Here is a 26753-nt window from a genome sequence, read left to right as displayed (position 1 = left end):
CTAATTTTACACATAAATGTAAAAACAGTGAATCTATACTCGATTATGTGGTAGCAGGTAACACCCTTTACTATCTTCTGAAAGATCTGTCAGTATGTAATACAGAACTTAGTGACCATAAGGTATTGGTTCTTAGTGTAAACTTCAATCCCCCCCCTGTGGATACTTGGCATATAAACAGTGATCTGGTAAATTTTGGAGCCAATTCTGGGAGATGTTACTGGAACATTAGGAGTTTGGCGAATATTTTGGAGTCCACTGTGGAGAATTTGTTTCAATGGGAAGGAAATGAACCTCAATGCTTCTGTAATTTTTTGAAAGCAGTAATCTCTATAGCAAAAATATCTCATCCTGCAAAAAAACCCAAAGTAATTCCTAACTGTATACGGTATTTGAATATTGAACTAAATAAATTGGTTAGGGAGCAATATCTCTTTTATACCCCAGAAAGATATCATCAAATAGTTCTTTTAAGAAGAAGGAAAACACGGGTGAAGGCCAGACTGAAGAGAGAGAATGAAGATTCTTTGTGGATTAAACTTCGGGAAGTCACCTATAGGGGACAAGCTAGGTTATTCTGGTCAATAATCGGTGAGGGTTGTGGTCTAAGATCCAGACCTTCACCAATCTCTATAGATGAGAAGATCTGGGTCGAATACATCGAGCAATTATATAGTAGTAATGGCTTGCCCCGTGAAAACGATACATTATACGAGGTTAATCATCTTTACGGCCACCCGTCCGAGAAGGACATTGAACTAGCCATTAAGGGCCTGCGTTCTTCGGGCGCGATGGGTCCGGGTGAGCTCCCCATTTCGGTGATAAAATATCAAAGTGAGCATTGGAGTAAAATTCTTTTTCCAGTTTTTAAATTATGTTTTACTAGTGGAACTGTTCTACCCTCCTGGAAAGGAAGCATATTAGTCCCCCTCTTCAAGAAAGGAGCTAGAGACTTGCCTCAAAACTACCGTCAAATTGCTCTTTTAGATGCCATAGGCAAGGTTTTTGCAAAATGCCTTCTTAACTCGATTAATGATTGGGTGCTCAAGGCCGAAATCTTACCCCATGAACAGACTGGGTTTAGGCAAAAGCATGGCACCTTAGATAATCTGACTGCATTGCAGGTCATAATAGAGAAATATGTCAAGGTTCGTGGAGGGGGAGTTTATGGCGCCATTATTGACTTCTCCACAGCCTTTGATAAAGTGGACAGATCTTTGCTGTGGAGAAAGTTACTTGCTTTAGGGATGCCACCCACTCTTATTAATTTAGTTTGAGCCTTGCACTCAGACACCTGGTGCAGAGTATTGATGGGTGGGGAAAGAGGGTTATCTAGAGTAATTACCACAACAAATGGCTTAAAACAGGGCTGCCTACTGGCTCCTCTGTTATTTTCCTTGTATATAGCTGATCTCCCCCAGGTTTTATCTGCAAGTAAAGGTATAGTTCCGTTTTTGGGGGGTGCCCCAATTGCATGTCTAATGTATGCAGACGATGTTCTGATCTTGGATCTTACTCCAAAAGGTCTGAATAGTCGCCTGCACGCCTTATATGAATATGCGGAGGTGCATTATCTAAAGATAAATATCGCAAAAAGTAAAGTAATGTGCTTGAAGGGTAGGAAAAAGTCAAAATATGCGAACTTTCACTGGTCTGTGGGGGGACAAAGACTAGATGTAGTACAATCTTATATTTTTCTTGGAAAAATAGTTACTAGTAATTTAAGTGAAAAAGCACATATAGCCAATAACACACTGAAAGCCATTGCCCAAGGGAAGAGTTTGATTTCACTTTATAAGGCTACTGGTAGAAGACATTTTGCGACATTGCTGGAGGTATATCGAGCAAAAATTCCAGCATCATTACTTTATGGTTTGGAAATAGTTGACATAAAAAATTGGAGCTTCTTGAATGCAACGGAGGGTAACATTCTACGCAGTCTAGCATACGTTAATACAGCAATCTCAACAGCCGCCCTTAGACAGGAATTCGGCTTACGTAGTAACTGGGTTCAAGGCCTATCGGGAATAGTGCGTTGGGTTTTTAATCTGGCAAAGGGAGAACCGGGCACTTTAAGGCTTCTTATAAAAACTGAGTTATTGGGAAATTTGAATGAATATTCGCTCATTGTAAAGAATTTCAGAATTGCTGCCGATCTTTTGCAATTAGATGAATCTACTTTATTCACTCTATCGGCACATCAGCTGAAATCTACCCTGAAGTTGGCCTCCTGGGAATTAGGTTTTAGAATGGATAGGGTGGCTTGTATAGCGAAGAAAGGTATTACTCCAACCAAAGACTCTTGCCTAATGAGGAAAGCCCAACCATATGTTGTTTGAAATCTTCCCCATGGAGCCCGGCGTCTATTGTTTTTATTGAGGCAGGATTTACTTCCTTTGAACTCTCTACTGTCCAGATGGTATGGCTCCTCATCTATTTGTGACTTCTGTAATATTAAAACTCAGGATATGTATCACGTTATTTTTGTGTGCCCGGCCCTAATGGCGCATAGGCGTAAGTGGTTAAAACCTATTTGTCTCCAATTGAGTATTCTTTCAGCTACTACTTTCCTCGATGCTATTCATAATCCTCCAAATGAAATGTTCTGTTTTAAATTGTACAATTTTTCAAATGTTTTTTAGCGATATACTAGAAGGTTACAAATGTCTAATTTTGTCCTAACCGTTTATTTCTCTTTACATTATGCTTACGATTATGTTATTATATTTTATTTGTTAATTCTTTTATGTGGATCTCAATGAGTTCCAAAATCATAAATAAAATAAAATTGAATTGAATAAAATTGAAATTGAATGCCTCATTACTAAGCCTTTTCCTAACCATGAGATGTTCATTATTCACACCTCCTAAAGAGAAGAATTTATTAAATATAGAGCCTTCAGGACAGAGGTAAAATGCAAGTCAGTTTCAATCAGATATTGAAAAGCAGATCTGATAGAGCTAAGATGAGACCTCCTTGAATCAGGAAAATAAGATAGAGTAGGCAAAGTAGACTGAGCATCCAGCCTCATTGATTTAAGGTAAACAGAACCTAAAAACAGTGGTGGCCGGCATGGCTCACGGGTGGCGGTGTGGGCGAGGGGGTTGGTGGAGGGGTGTTACGCGGAGGGATCGGAATTAAAAAAAAAAAAAAAAAAACTTACCTTAAGGCCAGGTCTTGCATCTTCTTTGCTTCTGACCTCCTGCCTCTGACAGGAACAAGAAGCAGGCAGCCATGCTCCCTCACCTAAGCCAATCATAACACGGCAATGCAGCATTGTGATTGATATGAGCACTGTGACAAGGCACTCAGACAAGGGCTTGAGGGGTGGGCATGTTCTCCATGCAGGCTGTAATGCAGTCTGCATGGAGAATGGGGAAAGTGCGCATGACTGGACCAAACAGTCATTGCGCACTTAGGAGTGGGCAAACTACTCCTCCCCTTCCCTGCTCTGAGAGCAGAGAAGCCCCACCCATCCGCTCGCCGCAAAGCAGCAGGACACGAAGCATAATATGATAATAACGCTAAGGTATTATCATTTTATGTTTCTCACTGCATAAAAGCAGTGGGGCTATGCTCCTCCGCCATAGCGGAGGAGCCGCCCTTGCCTAAACATGATCTGTTCAGGAAAGAGGAAAGAGTTCAGTAATAGAATCAGCATAGTAAAAGACCAACTGTGGTCCAACATGTGAGCAAAACTGTGAGTGGGTCTATCAACGTGCTGACATACGCCAAGAGTTCATTGTCTGAACAAAGTGTTGCGCGACACAACTAGAGGAATTGTCAAAATTTAAATCCCATAAAGCAATAGAAATAGGATAGTTTAACATACCCTGTCCTAAAAAATTAATACTAAAGAAGATGATTTAGAAGCAGGAAAGCAGAAAAGACAGTGAACATTTTTGTGAGACTTAAAAGTGACAATGAAGAAGTTCAATAGGGCACATATTGGAGGCAGAGCAATGTATATCATGTCAAGAGGGTGTCAACACTTCTTTTCTAGAAAACCTTAATTGAAAGATTGTAGAATTGATGGCTGCTTGTCACGGAGAGCCTGTAACTCGAGAAGAGTATTAAGTCCTACCTTAGCAAGTATGAGAAAAGGGGCAGCATCTCCCGCTGGTCATGCAGAATGAGCACAGACAGGTGCAGACAGGCTTGTATAGGGTTTGGACGGTCGTCAAACCTGGAGATTAGAGTTGAAATGTAACACTTGAGACGGAACAGAGACAAAAAAACTTGGGGCAGATTTACAAGGACCTTGTGCCACTTTTGCGTGCATTTTAACATGGGAAAAGTGACACAAAATTGGCGCAAGGGGCTTGTAAATAAGCCCTCTTGTTTTAATGGCACAGCAATGTTTTTCCCCTAGAATGTGGACAGGAAAGCATGCTCTTTCTGCAGAACCCAATGCAGCGAAATGAAGAGCAGCAACAGAAGTAGGAAGGTAAAAGAAGAAAGGGAAGACACATTTGTAAAAAAAAAAGTTAACAAATGGGGGCCCATAATATTAAGAAAGGGCGATACATTATCGCCGCTTTTATCGACAGGAAACTGCCGATAAGGTGGCGATAATGGGCTTGATAATATGCCCTTGTGAATTCCCACGGAAGCCCAGGTTAACACCAGAACCCACAGAAGTGGGCCGAGCACTGGTGGCCCTCCACACTGGGCCACTCTCCGACCCCGAAGCAGGAAGTAAAAAATCTAGGAGTCATGCTGGACAATGACCTGGCCTTGGACTCCCATGCAAAAAAAGTGGCAGGTACCTGCTATGGGCGCCTTTGCGCCCTTAGACCCATACTGGGATTTTTTTAACCTCCTATCCGGCAGATAATTGTCCAGTCCATGGTCCTCTCACATCTGGACTATTGTAACGTTCTCTTTCTGGGCTCCAATCTGACTGTCATCAAAAGACTTCAGAGGGCGCAGAATGCTGCAGCTCGCACTCTGCTCACCCTGCCAAAATACTGCTCTGCATCACAGGCTCTCGTTCGGTTGCACTGGCTCCCTGTAAAACAGAGAATCCTATTTAAAACCTTATGTGTAGCTCACAAAATTTTACACGGACAGGGCCCTCGTATGCTGAAGGGACTTTGCACCTTTTATACCCCGACGCGTGATCTTCGCTGTGCAGATCTCTATCTGGCCTGTACTACGAGGGTACGAAGGAGTAGAGCGGGAGGACGTTCATTTAAGCACGCGGCTCCACTACTTTGGAATTCTATCCCTCTACAAGCACGATCCACTACACATCATCAGTGTTTCCATAAGCTAATCAAAACCTGGCTTTTTTCATCAATCTAACGTGCAGTGCTGTGGAGGCCGGTATTACATTCCCTCTCCACACGCAGCCTCGCAGCCAATCAGTCATGCATGTCTGTTGAGCGCTGGGACGGCCCGTTGCTGGGGTAGCCATGCGCTATATAAAACAACCTAACATAACATAACATAACATATTATCAAGCCCATTATTGCCGCTTTAGCGGCAGTTTCCTGCCGATAAAAGCGGCGATAATGTATCGCCCTTTCGTGATAATATGGCCCCTGATTCTTAATTTTTTTTGTAGCATCAGTGTGATGAAGGTAAGTGAAGAAACGGAAGACAAACTTGTAAAAAGAGAAGTTACAAAATGGGATGCCTAAAAGCAACCTGTAGTGTAAATTAAGAACAAACAGTTAAATGCTATCTAAATTCACATATATCGAACACAATTGGCAAACAAAATAGTTGTTCCATGGAAAGAGAGACAAGCATTTGCAATGCAATAGGTCTCGTATTAGGAAAGTGTGAGCTATTGGTATTGTAAATGACACATTATTTTTAATATGTGTTGGCTTTGAAAATATATAAATTAATAGCATTGTTAGTCACAAAGCCAATAGCTTACACTCCTAATGCGAGTCCCATTGGCTATGGCAATGCTTGTTGGTAGCAAGCAAGGACAGTGCTGTTGTGGTGCTGAGTGATGATGTGGTTGGGCTGAGTGATGTGGTGGTGCCCCAGAGTGATGTGGTGGTTTCGCCGAGTGATGTGGTGGTGTCCCCGAGTGATATGGTGGTGTCCCCGAGTGATGTGGTGGTGTCCCCGAGTGATGTGGTGGTGTCCCCGAGTGATGTGGTGGTGTTCCTGAGTGATGTGGTGGTGTCCCTGAGTGATGTGGTGGTGCCCCTGAGTGATGGAGGGTGGAGTTGGAGGATGGAGTTGGAGGATGGAGTTGGAGCGTGAAGTTGGAGGGTGGAGTTGGAGGGTGGAGTTGGAGGGTGGAGTTGGAGCTGGAGGGTGGAGTTGGAGGGTGGAGTTGGAGTTGGAGGGTGGAGTTGGAGGGTGAAGTTGGAGGGTGAAGTTGGAGGGTGAAGTTGGAGGGTGGAGTTGGAGGGTGGAGTTGGAGTTGGAGGGTAGAGTAGGAGTTGGAGGGTGGAGTTGGAGGGTGGAGTTGGAGGGTGGAGTTGGAGGGTGGAGTTGGAGGGTGGAGTTGGAGTTGGAGGGTGGAGTTGGAGGGTGGAGTTGGAGTTGGAGGGTGGAGTTGGAGGGTGGAGTTGGAGGGTGGAGTTGGAGGGTGGAGTTGGAGTTGGAGGGTGGAGTTGGAGTTGGAGGCTGGAGTTGGAGGGTGGAGTCTGAGTTGGAGGGTGGAGTTGGAGGGTGGTGTTGGATTTGGAGGGTGGAGTTGGAGTTGGAGGGTGGAGTTGGAGGGTGGAGTTGGAGTTGGAGGGTGGAGTTGGAGGTTGGAGTTGGAGGGTGGAGTTGGAGTTGGAGGGTGGAGTTGGAGTTGGAGTTGGAGGATGGAGTTGGAGTTGGAGGGTGGAGTTGGAGTTTGAGGGTGGAGTTGGAGTTGGAGTTGGAGGATGGAGTTGGAGTTTGAGGGTGGAGTTTGAGGGTGGAGTTGGAGTTGGAGGATGTAGTTGGAGTGGAGTTGGAGGGTGGAGTTGGAGGGTGGAGTTGGAGTTGGAGGGTGGAGTTGGAGGGTGGAGTCTGAGTTGGAGGGTGGAGTTGGAGGGTGGTGTTGGATTTGGAGGGTGGAGTTGGAGTTGGAGGGTGGAGTTGGAGGTTGGAGTTGGAGGGTGGAGTTGGAGGTTGGAGTTGGAGGGTGGAGTTGGAGTTGGAGGGTGGAGTTGGAGTTGGAGGGTGGAGTTGGAGTTGGAGTTGGAGGATGGAGTTGGAGTTTGAGGGTGGAGTTTGAGGGTGGAGTTGGAGTTGGAGGATGTAGTTGGAGTGGAGTTGGAGGGTGGAGTTGGAGGGTGGAGTTGGAGTTGGAGTTGGAGGGTGAAGTTGGATTTGGAGGGTGGAGTTGGAGTTGGAGGGTGGAGTTGGAGGGTGGAGTTGGATTTGGAGGGTGGAGTTGGAGGGTGGAGTTGGAGTTGGAGCTCCTAACACGTCCAAGGAATCATGGTCGGTGTCGGGAAGTAAGCCAAAACTGGCAAAGCTTGTGCTTGTTTAAAAGGCACGTTGTCTGTCACGGGTGCGCCACACAAAAAGCGTCTACACTTAACAGTTACCAAATAGTTTTCCCTAGTTGCATAATGTGGTGCATGAAACTTTGGACGTTTACGTGTGAGCAATTCTGCACAGCCAGCATGCCAGACAATGGGCGTTAAAGTGTTTCATTATAAGAGCAACTGAAACCACCAGTAATCAATTTAAATAAAACACACACACACAAAAGATGTGTCAGCAGAAACTAGTTCAGTCATGTTTTGTGTACTATCAACATGGGTGAGCCATGGGCAGCCTAATGCATAGGATAAACTGATAAAGAACAACCGTGTTAGTCGTGAGCGCATGCATGTATTCCAAAAATGCCGCGTGTGTAGCAGTTTCTGTCACTTTTAGTTTATTGCCCACTCACTATCCGCCCTGCCCACACCTCCCCGATGGTGGCTGTTTACAGGGAGGAGGCGGCCCGGCAGCAGCAGCCCCGTGGTTTGTTTACATTCTCTGTAGCGAGCAGGGACGCTACAGCTGGAAGCCAACGCGACCACAGGGCAGCCGAAGCGTCATTGAGCAACGCTTGCAAGCGGCCCTGTGCAAAACATGAACTTGTGCTAACTTCTGTACAGCCCCTGAACACATCTGAGCTGGGGGGAGGGTCGTGTTCACAAGGTCAAAGCAAACACACATTCCAGTGGCGGAGATCTCACGGTCCTAGGCGCGAGATGCAATGCTTTGAGAGCAACATGTTAGGAGACACAGGGAGAAGGATATTTTTTAGGGTTGGGGGACACTGTTCTGTTTATTTATTTTTTAAAAGCAACATGATCTGTGCAGCAATAATTTCATTAACAAGTAGGGTGGGGGGCGGGGAGCAGGGGAGCGAGCGAGTGGGAGTGAGCGAGCATGGTGGTGTGCGAGGCTTCCTTTCAAGTCGGATGAGGTGAGGGGGCGGGGAGCAGGGGAGCGAGCGAGTGGGAGGGAACGAGCATATGGGGTGTCAGAGATGGTAATAATATTTCACTTCAAGCTGAAGAATCTGGAGCAGGGGAAAAAGAGCCTGGGAGGGATGCCGGAGAAGAAAAAAAAAACAAGCTACGCGCAGGAAATTAGCAGCCCCACTGAAGCCTGAGTGAGCGGGAGGGGCAGAGGGGGAGGCTGGGAAAGAGCAAACACACAGTTTTATTTATTTATTCTGCAGCACGAAGCAGCTGAGCTTTCCTACCATTGACTTAATACATGCTGCATTCCTCTTTAGGGCATAGGGAAAAGGAGGAAGCAGCAACGCCCACTCTTGATGCGCACGTCGTCGTGCATGACGGGCTTCACTTGTATGCATTAATATTGGCTTTACTGTTCGCCGCATATAGGCATTTGCAATATTTATTTAAAAAGTAACATGATCTGTGCAGCAATAATTTCATTAACAAGTCGGGTGGGGGGACGGGGAGCAGGGGAGCGAGCGAGTGGGAGGGAACGAGCATATGGGGTGTCAGAGATGGTAATAACATTTCACTTCAAGCTGAAGAATCCGGAGCAGGGGAGAAAGAGCCTGGGAGGGATGCTGGAGAAGAAAAAAAAAACAGGCTACGTGCAGGAAAGTAGCAGCTCCACTGAATCCTGAGTGAGCGGTAGGGGCAGAGGGAGAGGCTAGGAAAGAGCAAACATACGGTTTTATTTATTTATTCTGCAGCACGAAGCAGCAGAGCTTTCCTACCATTGACTTAATACATGCTGCATTCCTCTTTAGGGCATAGGGAAAAGAAGGAAGCAGCAACGCTCCCTCTTGATGCGCACATCGTCGTGCATGACAGGCTTCACTTGTATGCATTAATATTGGCTTTACTGTTCGCCGCATATAGGCTTTGCAATACTTATTTACAAAGTAACATGATCTGTGCAGCAATAATTTCATTAACAAGTCGGGTGGGGGGGTGGGGGAGCAGGGGAGCGAGCGAGTGGGAGGGAACGAGCATATGGGGTGTCAGAGATGGTAATAACATTTCACTTCAAGCTGAGGAATCCGGAGCAGGGGAGAAAAAGCCTGGGTGGGATGCTGGAGAAGAAAAAAACAAGCATTGGCCATGAAAGAGACACGGCGGAGCGAGCGAGTGGGAGGCAACAAGCATATGGGGTGTCAGGGATGGTAATAACATTTCACTTCAAGCTGAATTATCCGGAGCAGGGGAGAAAGAGCCTGGGAGGGATGCTGGAGAAGAAAAAAAAACAAGTATTGGCCATGAAAGAGACACGGGCTCGCAGCCGTGAAAGTGAAAGCACGGCCGTGAGACGCGCTCTGTAGTGGGGGAGGGGCAGGGGCCGTTGTGTGACGATTCCTCTGAAGCCTGCCTCTGAAGTCTGATACGAGGCAGATGGTGTTTAATGTGCACGCGTCTCACACGACTGGCATTGCTTTGAAGGCTGATGGCTGGGGGCGGGGGAGCAGCTTGGGAGGCATTCCATTGAAGTCTGGTGCGAGGCTGATGGGTTTGACGTGCATGCGCGTCTCACACGCGTGCATCAAATGAACTGCAGGTAATCAGCGCTTGGTCAAGAGTTTGTTTCGCCTACTATACACTCGCCTATTTATCCCTGCGGGATAGAAAAATCGAGACTTAAAAAATGAGGAGAAATAAAGATATTCTTCCTCATTGCGACTCCCCTAAGGAGGGGTAAGGTTTTGGCACATCCCCAGGTTTACATAGTCTTGTAAATCTGGGATGCATCAAAATCCATGCGTGTTGTGTAGGAATCACAAAAAGCAATGCAACAGCGGCACAAAGGGCTCATAAACATGCCCCCGGTGTATAAATAAAAAGTAGTGATGCCTAAAGCAATCTGTAGCATAAATGAAGAATAAAGAGCTAAACCTGTGCTAAAATGAGCGGTACCAAACACAATTTCAAAAAACACATGTTGCTCACCAAAGTAATACTGGTTAGTTCCTCATACTAATTAAAAGGGGAAATATAGTTTTATCTTTCAAATGTGTACATATATGAATTATAATTTATTTGGTATTGTTGCACCAATTTACCAAACATTTTTGGCATTCCATATACCAAGCTAGATATAGGTGCACTTTTAATATTTACTTTGTATGAACAAAGAACTGTTGTTCTTCTGGTACATGAGAGGCTGAACCCATGGGCAGCTGCAGGACAAAGTTCTAACCATTACTCAGCATTACTTTGCAAATAAAACATAAGTTATTCAGCAGGCTACCATCATTCATTCATTGCAGAGTTATTTTCTGCATTGTGGAAAGAAGAGACAGAATGACATTCATTTTTCATCAACCTCCCTCATCTATATTTGATCATTTCTGCTCTTGAGCTGCTGACCTCCCATTCTAGACTCCAAGGGGAACAATGACTTAGACCGCCACGCTGCACGCGACGAAAGCACTTGAAGGTAGAGGGCTTATGGATCTCACAATGTCCTTATAACTGCTGAGCAAACACCCCCCTCTATGGTACACTTATATACGTAAATTGAATGAGCATTACCAGTCTTAAACTCAGTGCCATTTAATACAATGGGGTGACCCTGTGTCCCTCAGACCCGATATGAACAATGTTCTATACCTGCATATGTTTCCGTGGGGGAATACGACTATAATTTTTTTAAACAACAGATGCCTAGACTGGTGAATCAGTCACTTACCGCTATATCCATAAATGATCAAGCACACACTTGAAACAGTATTAATTTTGTATATTGAAAATCATATAGAGAAGTATATACATGGTTTATAATATTATACCTATTACAACAGGGCAGCCTATTTTGGTAACAAGTGAACTATGAGCAAGTGAAAGACACATAAATTAAACAAAATCAAAGCAAACATTGAGAAATAAAGCATATATATATATATATATATATATATATATATATATATATATATATATATATATATATATTCACTGAAAAAACCATAGGTTATAGACCATATATAGTTAGGAATTAGCATTTACAAAACCTTATTTTACTCACACAAAACCATTGAAATTCGCATATATAGTTAGTTGCACTAACTATATATCGCGCACCCGCAATCCACTGCTGATCATGTCACATATTACATCATTCATGACATGGTCAGTGACATCACTGATGACATCACTGATGACATCTCAAATGACATCACTGATGACATCACTGATGACATCTCAAATGACATCACTGATGACATCACTGATGACATCTCAAATGACATCACTGATGACATCACTGATGACATCACTGATGACATCTCAAATGGCATCACTGATGACATCACTGATGACATCTCATTTGACATTACTGATCACATCACTGATGACATCATTCATGTGATAATACGATGAACCTCTTCAGACTCTAATATAACCTTAGATACACTCAGTGTAAACAGACACTCACAGACTGTCACTCATCCATGGAGTTACTCACACACCTAGTCAGTCATGCAAAGAATCAATCACACGTCCATTTCCTCAACTATACAGTTATACACACCTTACTTATTCAAACATATACTAACACATATTTACTCTCTTATACAATCCCTGATACAAGTTCACAATGATCCATACAGCCACTCACACATTCACTGGCTCTTATGCACAGTTATTTATATATGTCAACTCTCACATGTACTGTGTTTTACATATGTACTTACTTTGACATGTAGCACTGAGATATCCATTCACTCACCAATACACTCATGCACAGTCAACCGCCCATACAGCTGTTTCCACATGCACTTTTGAACCCATACATCTAGTGAATCAACTGCTCACACATCTATGCACAGAGTCATACACCTCCCAGCCACCCACACACACACTCAGTCTCCCATACAAATACTTGGGCAACCAATCAATAACCCATATAGTTACTCATATAGCTACTGATCAACACAAGCAGCAGTTTACAGAACAACAGACATAATGATGCACAAATTAAGACAGTTTAGTCACTAACCCATGCACTCAGTGAGACACATTTAATCACTCACTCATACAGTCAGTCATGCACCTACTAAATCCTTCATCCAGACACTTATACATCCACTCATTCTTCAATATGTAAGACATATTTTAACTTTACAGAAGCATACAGTCACTGGATGTTGTCATCAGTGATGTCATCAGTGATGTCATTTGAGATGTCATCAGTGATGTCATCAGTGATGTCACTGACCATGTCATGAATGATGTAATATGTGACATGATCAGCAGTGGATTGCGGGTGCGCGATATATAGTTAGTGCAACTAACTATATACGGGAATTTCAAAGGTTTTGTGTGAGTAAAATAAGGTTTTGTAAATGCTAATTCCTAACTATATATGGTCTATAACCTATGGTTTTTTCAGTGAATTTTCAAGGTTTTGTAAATGCTAATTCCTAACTATATATGGTCTATAACCTATGGTTTTTTCAGTGAATTTCAATGGATTTTAATAGCAAATATCAAAAGCTGTAAAATGTATTCTTCTTTTAAAGGAAAAATATATCTCATATGTATTTAATATAATTTTTTTATGTATATAATTTTTTTGAGGGAACGAATTTATCAACTATCATGCTGAAGAAGAGTGTGGGGGAAAAAAAACAAAGAGGAGGACTAAGAGGAAAGAACAATCAGTTCAAAAATACAATTGCTTTAAAGCATGAAGTGCTTTTCCACACATTTACATTTAAATAACCCATATTAGAACATACAAAATATCTACAGAGGAGACGGTGTACATTGAATTTTAGACTCTTCATTGGTACCTACATGTTGGTACTTACATCACCCACACAACACAACAGCTCTATTCAGAGCTACCCTACCTCAAAGCACTCTAAAATATTATTTTAATATTTCCCTTGGTTTTCCCCTTGTTACGCTTTCCGGAACGCTACCCGGTGCGCGGACCGGGCGCTAACCGTGCGAAAATTTGAAAAAAAAAGGTTGTTATTTTTTACATATATGGGCCTCCTCAGCCACCCTCAGAAAACCTAGGGGGTCAGGATATGTCTCCCGTGCCCCCTTATACCCATTCCCAACATTGTTTATCCTCCATCTTGTGACTAAATTCGTCCGAAACACAAGATGGCGGACTCCCGTTACGCTACCGGTGAGCTACCCGGTTCGTGTACCGGGTAGCGCTTCCACCGAGAAAAATCGAAAAAAAAATTATTTTCTTTTTTTGCCCCGTGGGGCCCTTTAATAGCCCCCACATCAATCCTAGGGGGTCAGGAGGGGTCTACCTTGCCCCCTTTCATTCATTTCCCCCTTCGTTTATTTCCACCTCTTGTCTCTCGATCCTACCGAGAGACAAGATGGCGGCCGCTCCGGACTGTTTAGAATGTTGACAGTCACCGGAGAGCCAATCCGCTTCTCCTCGCGAAGTTCCGTTACGCGTCTGGTACGCGAACCGGGGCGCTAACCGGGACGCTGTCACAGATATATATATTTTTTTGAACGTTCATTTCTCAAAATCCACTGGAGCACATATCTTGAGACCTAGCAAAGGCACATCGGGCAAACAGTCTCTACAATTTTGCCAAGTTTCATAGAAATCCATTCAGCCGTTCGAGCTAAAAGTGAGTCCAACCGCCCTATGGAAAACTCAATGTTAAAAACACGTTTTGGGACCCCCCTTTTTTCTCGGCCCCCGCTTGACGAAACCCCCCCAAACTTTCAGGCGACGCTCAGAAACAAAATGTGCCATTTTCCTGAAAATTTCAGCCAATTCCGTCCATCAACGCCAAAGTTATTCAACATAGAATTTTCAGAAATCCCTATTCAAAAAAATCCTAACTATATATACCTACTGGCGACCGCCAGTAGGTAATATATATATATATATATATATATATATCTTTGCTTCCAAGTGTTGCCAGGTCGCGCACTCTTAACACGGGTGCTTGTGCGCGGGTGACAGCACCCCGCTATAATCCAAGCTTCCTCTTTCTCACCTTCCAAGAAAGCACAGCACTCGCAGGAGGAGGGTATAGATTCTTTATTACTCCCTCAGAGGGAGTAATAAAGAATCTATACCCTCCTCCTGCGAGTGCTGTGCTTTCTTGGAAGGTGAGAAAGAGGAAGCTTGGATATATATATATATATATTACCTACTGGCGGTCGCCAGTAGGTATATATAGTTAGGATTTTTTCTCTATGGGTTTTTTGAAAATTCTATGTCTAATAACTTTGGCGTTTGTGGACGGAATCGGCTGAAATTTTCAGGAAAATGGCACATTTTGTTTCTGAGCAGCCCTTGAAAATTTGGGGGGGGTTCGTCCAGTGGGGGCCGAGAAAAAAGGGGGGTCCCAAAACGTGTTTTTAACATTGAGTTTTCCATAGGGCGGTTGGCCTCACTTTTAGCCCGAACGGCTGAATGGATTTGCACGAAACTTGGCAAAATTGTAGGGACTGGTAGCCCGATGTGCCTTTTGTAGGTCTCAATATATGTGCTCCAGTGGATTTTGAGAAATTAACGTTTAAAAAAAGATATATATCTGTAACAGCGGACCGGTTAGCGCTCTGGTTCGCGGACTTTTCGCGCAACGGAGCTTTGTGAAGCGAAGCTGATTGGTTCTCCGGCGTCTGTCAACATTCCAAACAGTCCGTAGCGGCCGCCATCTTGTCTCTCGGTAGGATCGAGAGACAAGAGGAGGTCAAAACAAAGGGGGAAATAACTATAAGGGGGCATAGTAGATCCTCGCTGACCCCCTAGGTTTGATGTGGAGGTTTTAAAAGGGCCCCGCGGGGCAAAAAAAAAACAAAATAATAATAATCGAACGGCTGAATGGATTTGCACGAAACTTGGCAAAATATTAGGGACTGGTAGCCCGATGTGCCTTTGCTAGGTCTCAATATATGTGCTCCAGTGGATTTTGAGAAATTAACGTTGAAAAAAAGATATATATCTGTAACAGCGCTCCGCTTCGCGTACTTTTCGCGTTACGGAGCTTTGCGAAGCTGATTGGTTCTCCGGCGTCTGTCAACATTCCAAACAGTCCGTAGCGGCCGCCATCTTGTCCCTCGGTAGGATTGAGAGACAAGAGGAGGCCAAAGCGAAGGGGGAAATGACCATAAGGGGGCATAGTAGATCCTTCCTGACCTCTTAGGTTTGATGTACCATTTTGCCAAGTTTGGTGTAATTCCGTTCAGCCATTCAGGCTGTAGACGTATGTAAATGTCCTATGGAAAATTGCATGGGGAAAACACATTTGAAAGTGTTGAAATTTAGAACCAATTAAAATGTTACTTTGGTTTTGTATTTGTGTGTGATGAAAGTTAATTGGTTATGTATATATGTCAAATGAGAGGAAACCACAGCCATTTTGTGATACTACTGTCTGAGGTACATTTGTGAGGAATTTTTGGTGGTGAATTTCTGGTGTTTGATTTACACAGTACTAACACTTCTGCTACTTTTAAAAAGGTGAGTTGTTAATTTGTAAGGGGAACTATGTTGTACACTTGAAGATAATTTGAAAAATGTTTTCTGTTATTTATTTGCAGTCCTTCTGTTATACTAAATACTTGATGAAGTTAGTTTTATATTATGTATTACTAAAAACGATAAATGAAAGTGATTATTTTTTTCTGCAATTTACAGGAAGCAATTTCAAAATAAAATGGCTCACAATGAAGAGACCGTGGCAATTTCTTTTGAATTGTCCACTACATTGATTGAAATTGAGAGCACCAATAATGAAATATTGTCACAAGGAGGACATGACTTGTATGATTCCATTAGATTGATTGAAATGGACAGCACCAAGAATGAAATATTGTCACAAGGAGATGACTTGAATGATTCCACTACATTGATTGAAATTGAGAGCACCAATAATGAAATATTGTCACAAGGAGGAGATGGCTTGTATGATTCCATTAGATTGATTGAAATGGACAGCACCAATAATGAAATATTGTCACAAGGAGGAGATGACTTGAATGATTCCACTACATTGATTGAAATTGAGAGCACCAATAATGAAATATTGTCACGAGGAGATGACTTGAATGATTCCACTACATTGATTGAAATGGACAGCACCAATAATGAAATATTGTCAGAAGGAGGAGATGACTTGAATGATTTTTTTGATCAATCTCTTGATGGCGAATTTATCGAGTGTTTGGAGACCATAGAGTTACAAGAATCATCATTGCAGACTTTTAATGAGGAGATTCCAGATGAGATGATTGAAGAGGAAATTACTGATGAGGACATGTTACTAGTTGTTTCAAATTTAGAAAATTCTGAAGAATAAATTTATATTTAGAAATCAAAAATTGTTTGAGACATTATTTATTTTTATTTTTAATTTATGAGGTTGTAGCGAAGTGATTGTAGTATAAAATGAGACTTATAGTATAGAGTGCAACATTTTTATGTTACATGGTAAGTTTACTCATATTTACTTCCCTTCTGCCACTATATTATCTCCAATGTGTATTTGACATGTCTTCTTCATCTCCGGCCTCCTTTCTCTCACTGTGTGTCTCCGATGCATCTTATCGCTGGTATTTTGTGTAATTACAGAAGAGAGTAAAATAAAATAGTTCGGAACGTGAAAAGGGGGCAAAGTAGAGTACTCCTCACCCCCTAGGCCTTTTTAGGCGGTCCCAAAAGGATCAGTTTCTGCTTTCCTGAGAGATTATGGTATGAGTTCCATATACCACAATAACTTGCATTACAACATGCAAGATATCTATCTCCTATTACCAACTTTTGGAGATATTCGCGCTAAGCGCGAATATCTCCAAAAAGTAACACCTGCCCTGAGCAGTTCTTAGCCATGTTATCCAATGGGAGGTGGATAACATGGCTAAGAGTATTAGCTCGGTAATACATGAATATCGCTGAGTTTTTAGCGATATTCATGCATTGCGGCCGTTTATTATCGCATTTGCGATAAACCTTGATAATAGTAAGGTTTATCTTCGATAATTTCTGACGATGCTTAGTGGTAAAAAATTGGTTGGTAAGCATCGTTAGCGATAAATATCGCTTAACTTTGGTAATATGCCCCAACGTCTGTTAACGTTCGATTCGAAGGAAATGAGGAAGTGTTGAAAAACATTGTCTGCGCCATCTTGCCTTTTTTGAAATGCCACACTTTTGTCGTGCACGGCAGCCATTTTAGATGTCTTGACCAGACCCACTCTCTGCACGCTGTCGATTCGTAGCATGGCTCCTCACCCTCGTAAGCATCTCCCCCAGGCACTGGTCACCACCGCTCTCTGTCTTATGCATGGGCAATAAACCTTCCCCCATCTGCGCTGCTCTTCCCTGAGAATCACACTCTGTGCCCGCCCGACACCTCCCTTTCGCCCTATTCACTACCGCACCCTCTGACACTCCTCTTCCTCTGTGTCCGAATGTCCAGGCCGGTCCTAGGCTATCAGCTAGCCCTGCAGATGTAGTTTATGGCCCCAGCTGTAAAGAATCACCCCTCTTCAAAGGAGTTATAGTAGATCAAGGCCCACACCCGATGTGATCCGTCACAGCACACGCGTTCCTACTATCTGAAAACCATCCTGTATTGTGATTGGGGAGGGGACCGAGCCTGAAGCGGAAGATTCCAGGAATGACTCTTTGTACATCAAAGTTTTTACAATTATGTGTCACATTAAAAATATATAGCACTCCAACAAAGTAGTAGGAATATAAAACTTTAATAACATATAAATATATACAACAAAACAAAAACAGTAAAAACATTTAAACAACGAAGAGACCGTGGCAATTTCTTTTTAATTATCCAATAGATTTATTGAAATTGACAGCACCAATAATGAAATATTCTTGTCAGTAGCGGTCTGTTGTGCGAATAGTTCCAAGGCAGCAGAACGCGCTGAAATCTAGATGGCACGAAAGTGATGTCTAGTAAGTTGCCGCCCAGCAAAAAACGGCGTGGGGCGCCGCAGGGGTGAGTGAGTCCAGTAGGCACCACAGCTATTCTTACCGGCATTGCAGAATTACTGCTGGGGACAATGCCTGTGCTGTAGCAGGGTCACAGCAGAAACAAAAAGGATTCTGTTGAAGATGTTGTTGGTTTCAATTTGAAAACAGTTCTGGTGTCAACTGCTATGCTAATGTAGTGGTTAATGTTTTGTTTTCTCTAGAAAATGTAAAAGAGGGGGAGGCAGTCCAAAGTTCCGTTAAAAGGGCAAAGGAAAGGATCGGTGGTTTGAACTATCAGTCAAAAAGGGGAGGGGGTGCAATAATTTTTCCTACCGGGTCACACTGTGCTTTCACCGGAAGTGAGGTCTGCAGGATTGTAGTAATTCAAAGTGAGGCTGGCGCCAGCATGGGAGCGCCGACGTCCCGCGGATACAGTTTCGTCACTCCACGGGCGATCATGGCAGTCATTCCCCATCGGGGGTCGGAGACTCCCGCGGCTCCTCTAGAATCTTCAAGGTCGTGGAGGACTACGGTGGTGGAGTCAACCAGTGACCGGGCCATTTCTTTATGTTGGGCCCGCTCTTGCCAGGTCGACCGCCATTTTGAGAGTTCGGCAGCTACCGGCGATCGCGGGGTCACATGAGCGGACGGGCTCCACCCTGCCGGGCGAGACGTTGCAGCATGGCCACAGTGGAAGAACCGTTATCTAGGTCGTTCCGAAACTGTGCAGCACTGTAGTTGTTAGGATGCCACCGCCTGGAGCGCTGAGGGTGCAGCTGGGAAGCCTCCACCTGGGGAGGCGGGAGAGGCCTGTTCGCACCGTCTCTCCCTCCCAGTGCACCCCACGGCGTCTCGCTTGAGATTTGTTATGGCCGGACCAGGCGATGAGGACGAGGGGGGGGTCGGAGGCATGTGCAAGACATCCCCCTCCAGTGTTGTCGCAGCCATTATAAAAGAAAGAAGTGTCCCGTCCGTCTTCGGGCCGGGCTTCCGGTGGATGTCGGCCGGACGCCCCTGGCTCTGGCCCCATGAACGGGTTTCTTGGTTTATCGGCTGCAGCCGGATCCCGTCGGCCTCGGCCCCCCGACCGTTGGTGGTCGGACCGGAAGAGCATGTGGCGGGACTACCTGCAACTCTCAAGGGCCACCGCGGCCGGACTGGGAGAGAGAGGGGAGGGTCGAGGAGACATTCCCCCCCCCTGCAACTGTTCAGCGTTGTAAAGGCAATCCCCTGGCCGGGTCCCGCTGGTCTCGGCCTCTCCTCCGGCTACACCCTACGTTAGGATCTCCTGGCCGAGGCGTGGCAGCAGGACTTGCCTTATATGGGCTGCTCCCGGCTGGGCGTAGCCGGAACCCTGCCCCACCTTGGAAGTTTCCAGAGTGGGGGTGGATGTTCTACTGACTTGCATTTTCCCTAGTCTATCGATTTTTTTGGCGTGGCAGGCGGTGGGACAGCGAGGGGTGATTTGGTTTCTCTTACTGTTTTTCTGGTCTCTCACCACTGGCATATTTTAACGTTTTCTTGTTTCTAGGACATTAATAGGTTTTATCATTACGTTATGTTATCGTTTCTTTGTTCGTTGTTTAATAAAAGTTCATGTTCATCAGTGGCCTACTGATTTTCGTTTTCCTATTTTTTTCTTTCCAGGTTGTTTCATGGTAAAGTTTCTGTTAACAGGATACAGTGATCACTTCGTTATTATTGCATATGTCCTTTTCACTAGGGGTGCTCTCTGGTCGGGCCAGATGACGTATCTCTAGTAAATGGTCCGGGTGAAAAAGGTGCATCAATCAGTGGGGAGTAGATAGGCATGACAGATTACAACGGGGGAGAACGGTCCGCATTACGTACCCTTTCACTACTTGCAAAGATTTTCCTACGTTTATTTGCAAACAGGGAATACCTCCAAAAAGAACTAATTCCCAAACAGTCAATGTTCGGACAATCAATCAATCAATGAGGAATGAAATAGGTACGACGTGTTAAAGGCTTGCGTTACCTACCCTTCACTATCTGCAAAGGGAGATAGAATATTCCTATTCTTCCTCGTTTGCAGGTAGAGAAGATCGTTAAGAGAATTAACTTCGAACAATTCAATGCTCGATTGAAACAATCAACAAGGGGTACTGTGAACACAAATGAACGCCGCTTATATACATACGCATTGCTATTTTCAACAGGTTGTTCCTAATGTTTCTATTTTAGCGAGGTCAAAAGAGATCCCATTAGTGGCCTACTGATTTTGCTCGATTCCTTTTGTTTTTTTACACGATTTTTCGCTATCTGCAAAGACTAAACAGAGTATTGCGACTCTGTGCTTGTTTGTAAATAGAGAATGAACCAAAGAGAACAATCAATCAAATGGAGAGAGAAGCAGGCACGACGGATTACAAAGGGGGAAAGGGCTGCGTTAACTACCCTTCACTATCTGCAAAGAGAGAGTACTCCTAATAGAAATGAGGGGTGGGGGGCAGCAATCAAAGCAGATCAGTGTGCATAAACACGAAAAAAAAAAATCTTACCACGTACTTGACATTCGACAGCTTATGATATTTGCTATTAAAAAACCATTGAAATTCACTGAAAAAACCATAGGTTATAGACCATATATAGTTAGGAATTAGCATTTAAAAAACCTTATTTTACTCACACAAAACCATTGAAATTCCATATATAGTTAGTTGCACTAACTATATATTGCGCACCCGCAATCCACTGCTGATGATGTCACATATTACATCATTCATGACATGGTCAGTGACATCACTGATGACATCACTGATGACATCTCAAATGACATCACTGATGACATCTCACTTGACATCAATGATCACATCACTGATGATATCATTCATGTGACAATACAATGCATCTCCTCACATTTTAATATAACCTCTGTTTCACCCAGTGTTAAAAACAGAGTATAATTTTTGAAACCATTGACACACCAATACTAGTTACTACATACGTACTCACTGATTCCTACGTCTACACACACATTCACTCATTCACCCATACAATCATTCATACATACAATCACTCATGTTTACAACACAATCATATGCACTCATACACCTATACAGACACTCACACTCTGCCACTCATCCATGGAGTTACTCACACACCTAGTCAGTCCTGTAAAGAATCAATCACACTTCCATTTTCTACTCTATACAGTTAAACATAGAGCACCTTACGTTTTCAACCATATACTAACACATACTTACTCTCTTATACAATCATTGATACAAGTACACATTGATCTGTACAGAGTCATACACCTCCCATCCAGCCACACACACACTCAGTCTCCCATGCAAATACTTGGGCAATCAATCAATAACCCATATAGTTACTCATATAGCTACTGATCAACACATGCAGCAGTTTACAGAACAACAGACATAATGATGCACAAATTAAGACAGTTTAGTCACTAACCCATGCACTCAGTGAGACACATTTAATCACTCACTCATACATTCAGTCATGCACCTACTAAATCCTTCGTCCAGACACTTATACATCCACTCATTCTTCAATATGTAAGACATATTTTAACTTTACAGAAACATAGTCACTGGATGTTGTCATCAGTGATGTCATTTGAGATGTCATCAGTGATGTCATCAGTGATGTCACTGACCATGTCATGAATGATGTAATATGTGACATCATCAGCAGTGGATTGCGGGTGCGCAATATATAGTTAGTGCAACTAACTATATATGGAATTTCAATGGTTTTGTGTGAGTAAAATAAGGTTTTTTAAATGCTAATTCCTAACTATATATGGTCTATAACCTATGGTTTTTTCAGTGAATATATATATATATATATACACACATATATATATATATATATTCACTGAATGACATTTGAGATGTCATCAGTGATGTCATCAGTGATGTCACTGACCATGTCATGAATGATGTAATATGTGACATCATCAGCAGTGGATTGCGGGTGCGCGATATATAGTTAGTGCAACTAACTATATATGGAATTTCAATGGTTTTGTGTGAGTAAAATAAGGTTTTCTAAATGCTAATTCCTAACTATATATGGTCTATAACCTATGGTTTTTTCAGTGAATTTTCAAGGTTTTGTAAATGCTAATTCCTAACTATATATGGTCTATAACCTATGGTTTTTTCAGTGAATTTCATTGGTTTTTTAACAGCTAATATCTGTAGCTGTAAAATGTATTCTTCTTTAAATCCAAAAATATATTTTATATGTTTATGAATAATTTTTTTTTTAAATATTTTTTTTTCTTCGTTCCTCGTTCCCGCTTCGCGAATCGGGAAGCTTCCCGTTAGCTGACCTTGATGCCGCGAAATAGACCGCGAGCCGGTAAACGTTTCTTTACCGCAAGTGCCGCGTTAGAAAACAACATCGTGACGCCTCCCGTCCGCATGACGTTTCACGTTGTCGCGTGATACGTCATATGACGTGCTACGTTAGCGAACTGGTACGCGAAGCGAGTCGCAAAGCGCAGGTTTCTGGAAGCAAACCGGGAGGCCCTGCAAAGCGCTTAACGTAAACACAGCAAGTCATGTGACTTGGTAATAACACTTTTCATTGGTTCATTTCACTTTTGGTTTCCTAATGATGTAAGACTAGGTCATATAATCTAAAATGAACACTTTTGATTGGTTGAGAACTCTTGTTTTTCCCAAATGATGAAAATCCCTCCTTCTTTCCTCACTCTGACTTTCATCATTGTGAGAGAAAGACCCTTTGTGATCACTGAGCAATGGCTTCTTTAGTAGCTTCAGCTGGTGCTTCCCCACCACCTCCACCACATCCAAGGAAGAGTGGACCACCTGCTCAAGTTATAATTCAGCAAGAAGAGGAAGAAGAGGAAGACGAGGAAGAGCAGGAAGAGAGGCAGTTTTTGCCTGAGGAACCCAGGACGTCTCACCGGAAAGAAAACTTCATTTGGCAATTTTTTAAAATTCCCAAAGGTCAGAAAAAAGTAAATGCAAGATACGTAACTTGCCTTATATGTCAAGATAGACTGTCCAGAGGAACCGAGAAAAAATACAGTTTCGGAAACTACACAATGCATCGCCATATGACTAGGTGGCATCCTAACAACTACAGTGCTGCACAGTTTCGGAACGACCTAGATAATCTCCCTATTATGGCCAGAAGATCTGTTGTACCGGAAGTAACGGGACCAGAGGGCAGGGAGATGGTGCCAAATATACAAATGAGATTTGGTGAAGTAAAACACATCTGCGTATTTTGCGATGGATTCATTTGCTACGGAGAAAGAAGCATCACTCTGATCAACAGAGCTATTGACTATCATATGCAAGTTTGTAGGAAACGCCCAAAATAATAAATACTTTTTTTTTGTTTTGTTGCTCCTGTTGAGCCCTTTACAATGAATCGTTTTCATTGCCCCCTCCAAGAAAAACCCCCAAAAATATAAAACTGTTCAGAAAAATTCAAAAAAAGTAAAAAAAAATTCTGAAAAATAATAAAAAAAATATAAAACAACAAAAACAATAAAAAAAAAGTTCTTTTCAGAACTACCTCCCCGTTATTAAAAAATTGGTACAATATTTGGAACTGTGCCAACCTCTATTTCTCTTAGTTCGCTTCCCAGTTCGCTCGCCGGTACGCGAACCGGAAGCGAACCAAAAACAGTAAGTATAAGGGAAGGAAACAGACACTTATGTTAAAAGAAAGACAGCTATAGGGGAGTAAACTAGAGATACTATTACCCGTAATCCACTGCTGATGATGTCACATATTACATCATTCATGACATGCTCAGTGACATCATCAGCAGAGGATTGCGGCTTTTTTGGCAACGTGCCTAATCCACGGTTTAATAACGCTGCCTTTTGCTTTATATAAGTTTTCAAATTGTATGAAATATATACCAATAGGTCGTTATGAACCTTTAGGTAGTGCTTTTCTTCATGAGGTCTGGTCGCTTCCATACACATACAGATGTTTCAAAGATGATCAAGAAGTTTATCTGAATGGAGAGGAATGCACTGAGACGCCAGATCATTCACTAATGTGTAGGCACATACAGTTACACGGTTCATGCAACAAACACCGACCAAATATGGCTTGCGTGTTGCAAGGCACGCCAGTTCCTGCTATCATCCCCACGTTCAAGTTGTTGGAAAATGGTAGTTATTTGATGCTCAATAATGAAGATTGTTCTGAGTTAATTAAAAGTATTCCTTTTATCGTAACAGTAAGTGAACGGGTTATTTGCTGCAGAAATGTTCTATTTTCTCCCACACATGAACATAGGGAGTTTTCAATCTGGCCACAAATACCAACCTTGGGAGAGATTTCAACGGCATGGCAAGAATAAGAGCTCTTTTGTCTCAGAGAGAGGTGGCCTTGAGTTCGGCCCGTGAAACTTTCGTGCTTCACATAGCGAACACCCGTACAGAGGTGCAGACCCTTTTCAATTCAGATTTGCCTTTCAATTTCAGCAAGATGGTTCGGACTATCTTTAACGCATCCTCCACAAAGGCCCTGGCGCACTTTTTTAAAGTTGTTACCAGTGGTCTCGTGACTTCATTTGAGAAAATCTTTGGAGTCATCCCTGCTTTCTTTCATTCTATTTTCTCCACTCTGCTTCGTGGATTGGCATTTTTACTTGCATTACCAGCGGACGCTCTTGTGCTTTTTTACATTTTTAAATATGGATGTCCCTCCTATGCAACCTCCCACCCTGCAGCTGCTGACACTGTTCCGCAATCGCATGCTAGAATATTATGGCACAATGCCGTTGGCGATATTAAGCACGGCATATGGATTATCTTTTCAATTCTCCTACTTCACCTGTGTCCAGCCTGTATTTCACTGCCTGACCTGTGATTTCGATTGGGCCATTGATTTGTGTCTCTGCGGACCGGTTTCTCCTGACGTCGACTTTAATCAGCTGATGACTCCTATCATTACTCACGAGTTGGTTTGTCCTGGCGAAAGGATTATGGCTGTGGCATTGATGCATGGACTAATTGGTCCCTGGAATTTATTGGCGGCAGCACAGTCTTTCTTGGAACAGAGCTTTCTTGAAAACCCACCGAGCTGTCCTCTGATGGTGATAGAGGATCCGGTGCTGGGAGAGCACGTATGTTCTTTTCCGCTTTTAAATTGGATGGCTGAACTGTTTTCGGATGAAGACGGTGACTTCCTATTGGAGGCTGTTGCAGCTTATTTTGCATACACAGTTATGTCATAGACCTTTTTCATGTTTGATATGCTGAGTACTAGCATTTCATTGACAATTCATTGACTTATTTGTCAAGTTTTTATTATTTACCTTGCCTATTGGCTTAAGACTCGATAAAGTACTTGGCTGTTTTATTTTTCTTTAGCATTAAATTTTCCTAGTTTTTAATGCTTTACCTTGCGGACCGTCCACATATAAACTTGCAATCTGCTCTCATGAGATGGCACTTCTATTATCTTATTCAGTTCGTTTCCGGATCATGGGGAGGTGTCATCTAGGTCCTGGATATCTTTACACCGTGTTAAGTTAGCATGGGCTCATTACCGGTTTAAACGCCATTTTTCCTTTTTTGCAACTTCTGCACACGACACTTAGTTGTTGCTTTAGCTTTCCACCTAGTAGTTCATCGTGGTTTACATGAGAATAATATGTTATTGCTCTACTATCTGCTTTGCTTGTTAAACTATATCTGTACAGCGAGTGCTAAAGTTTCAAGAACAACACGATACAGAATTGTTATGAGGTCTGATCTCCACGACTTCATACTCATAACATAAGTGCAACTTCTGCCAATTCTGGGCATGAGGCGGGTTTTATATTGCTTTGCCGAACACACATACACAACAGTTGATGCGGTTCACATGAAGAGAGAGCTGGTGTATGCTGATGTGATTCCTTCAAATCTAAGACACTAAAGTATGGGCACGCCCTAAACCAACACAAAGAGACCTTCTTAGCAAATAATATAATATGTGTATTAGGGAGGGTGAGATATAAGCAGCCGCGGGCCGTGGAGGGAGTTACGGTGAGGCAGGGAGGCGGGGAGGGGGAGAAGCAGGGTGGAGCCCTCTCTACCCTGCCCCTCCCCCTCCCCGCCTCCCTGCCCCACCGTAACTCCCTCCACGGCCCGCGGCTGCTTATAAGTGTTGCTAACTCTTATTCATTTACAGCAAGTTAACATACTGTCACCATTCGCTTTTTATGTACTAGTAACTATGCTGGTAATTTTGCTACTGATAATATGTGTACTTGTATTCTCCACCCTGCTTCTCCCCCTCCCCGCCTCCCTGCCTCACCGTAACTCCCTCCACGGCCCGCGGCTGCTTATAAGTGTTGCTAACTCTTATTCATTTACAGCATGTTAACATACTATCACCATTCGCTTTTTATGTACTAGTAACTATGCTGGTAATTTTGCT

The sequence above is a fragment of the Lissotriton helveticus genome, chromosome 8 (assembly GCF_964261635.1).
Source record: "Lissotriton helveticus chromosome 8, aLisHel1.1, whole genome shotgun sequence".
In the NCBI taxonomy this organism is placed as follows: Eukaryota; Metazoa; Chordata; class Amphibia; order Caudata; family Salamandridae; genus Lissotriton; species Lissotriton helveticus.
This window is presented reverse-complemented; position numbering follows the sequence as displayed.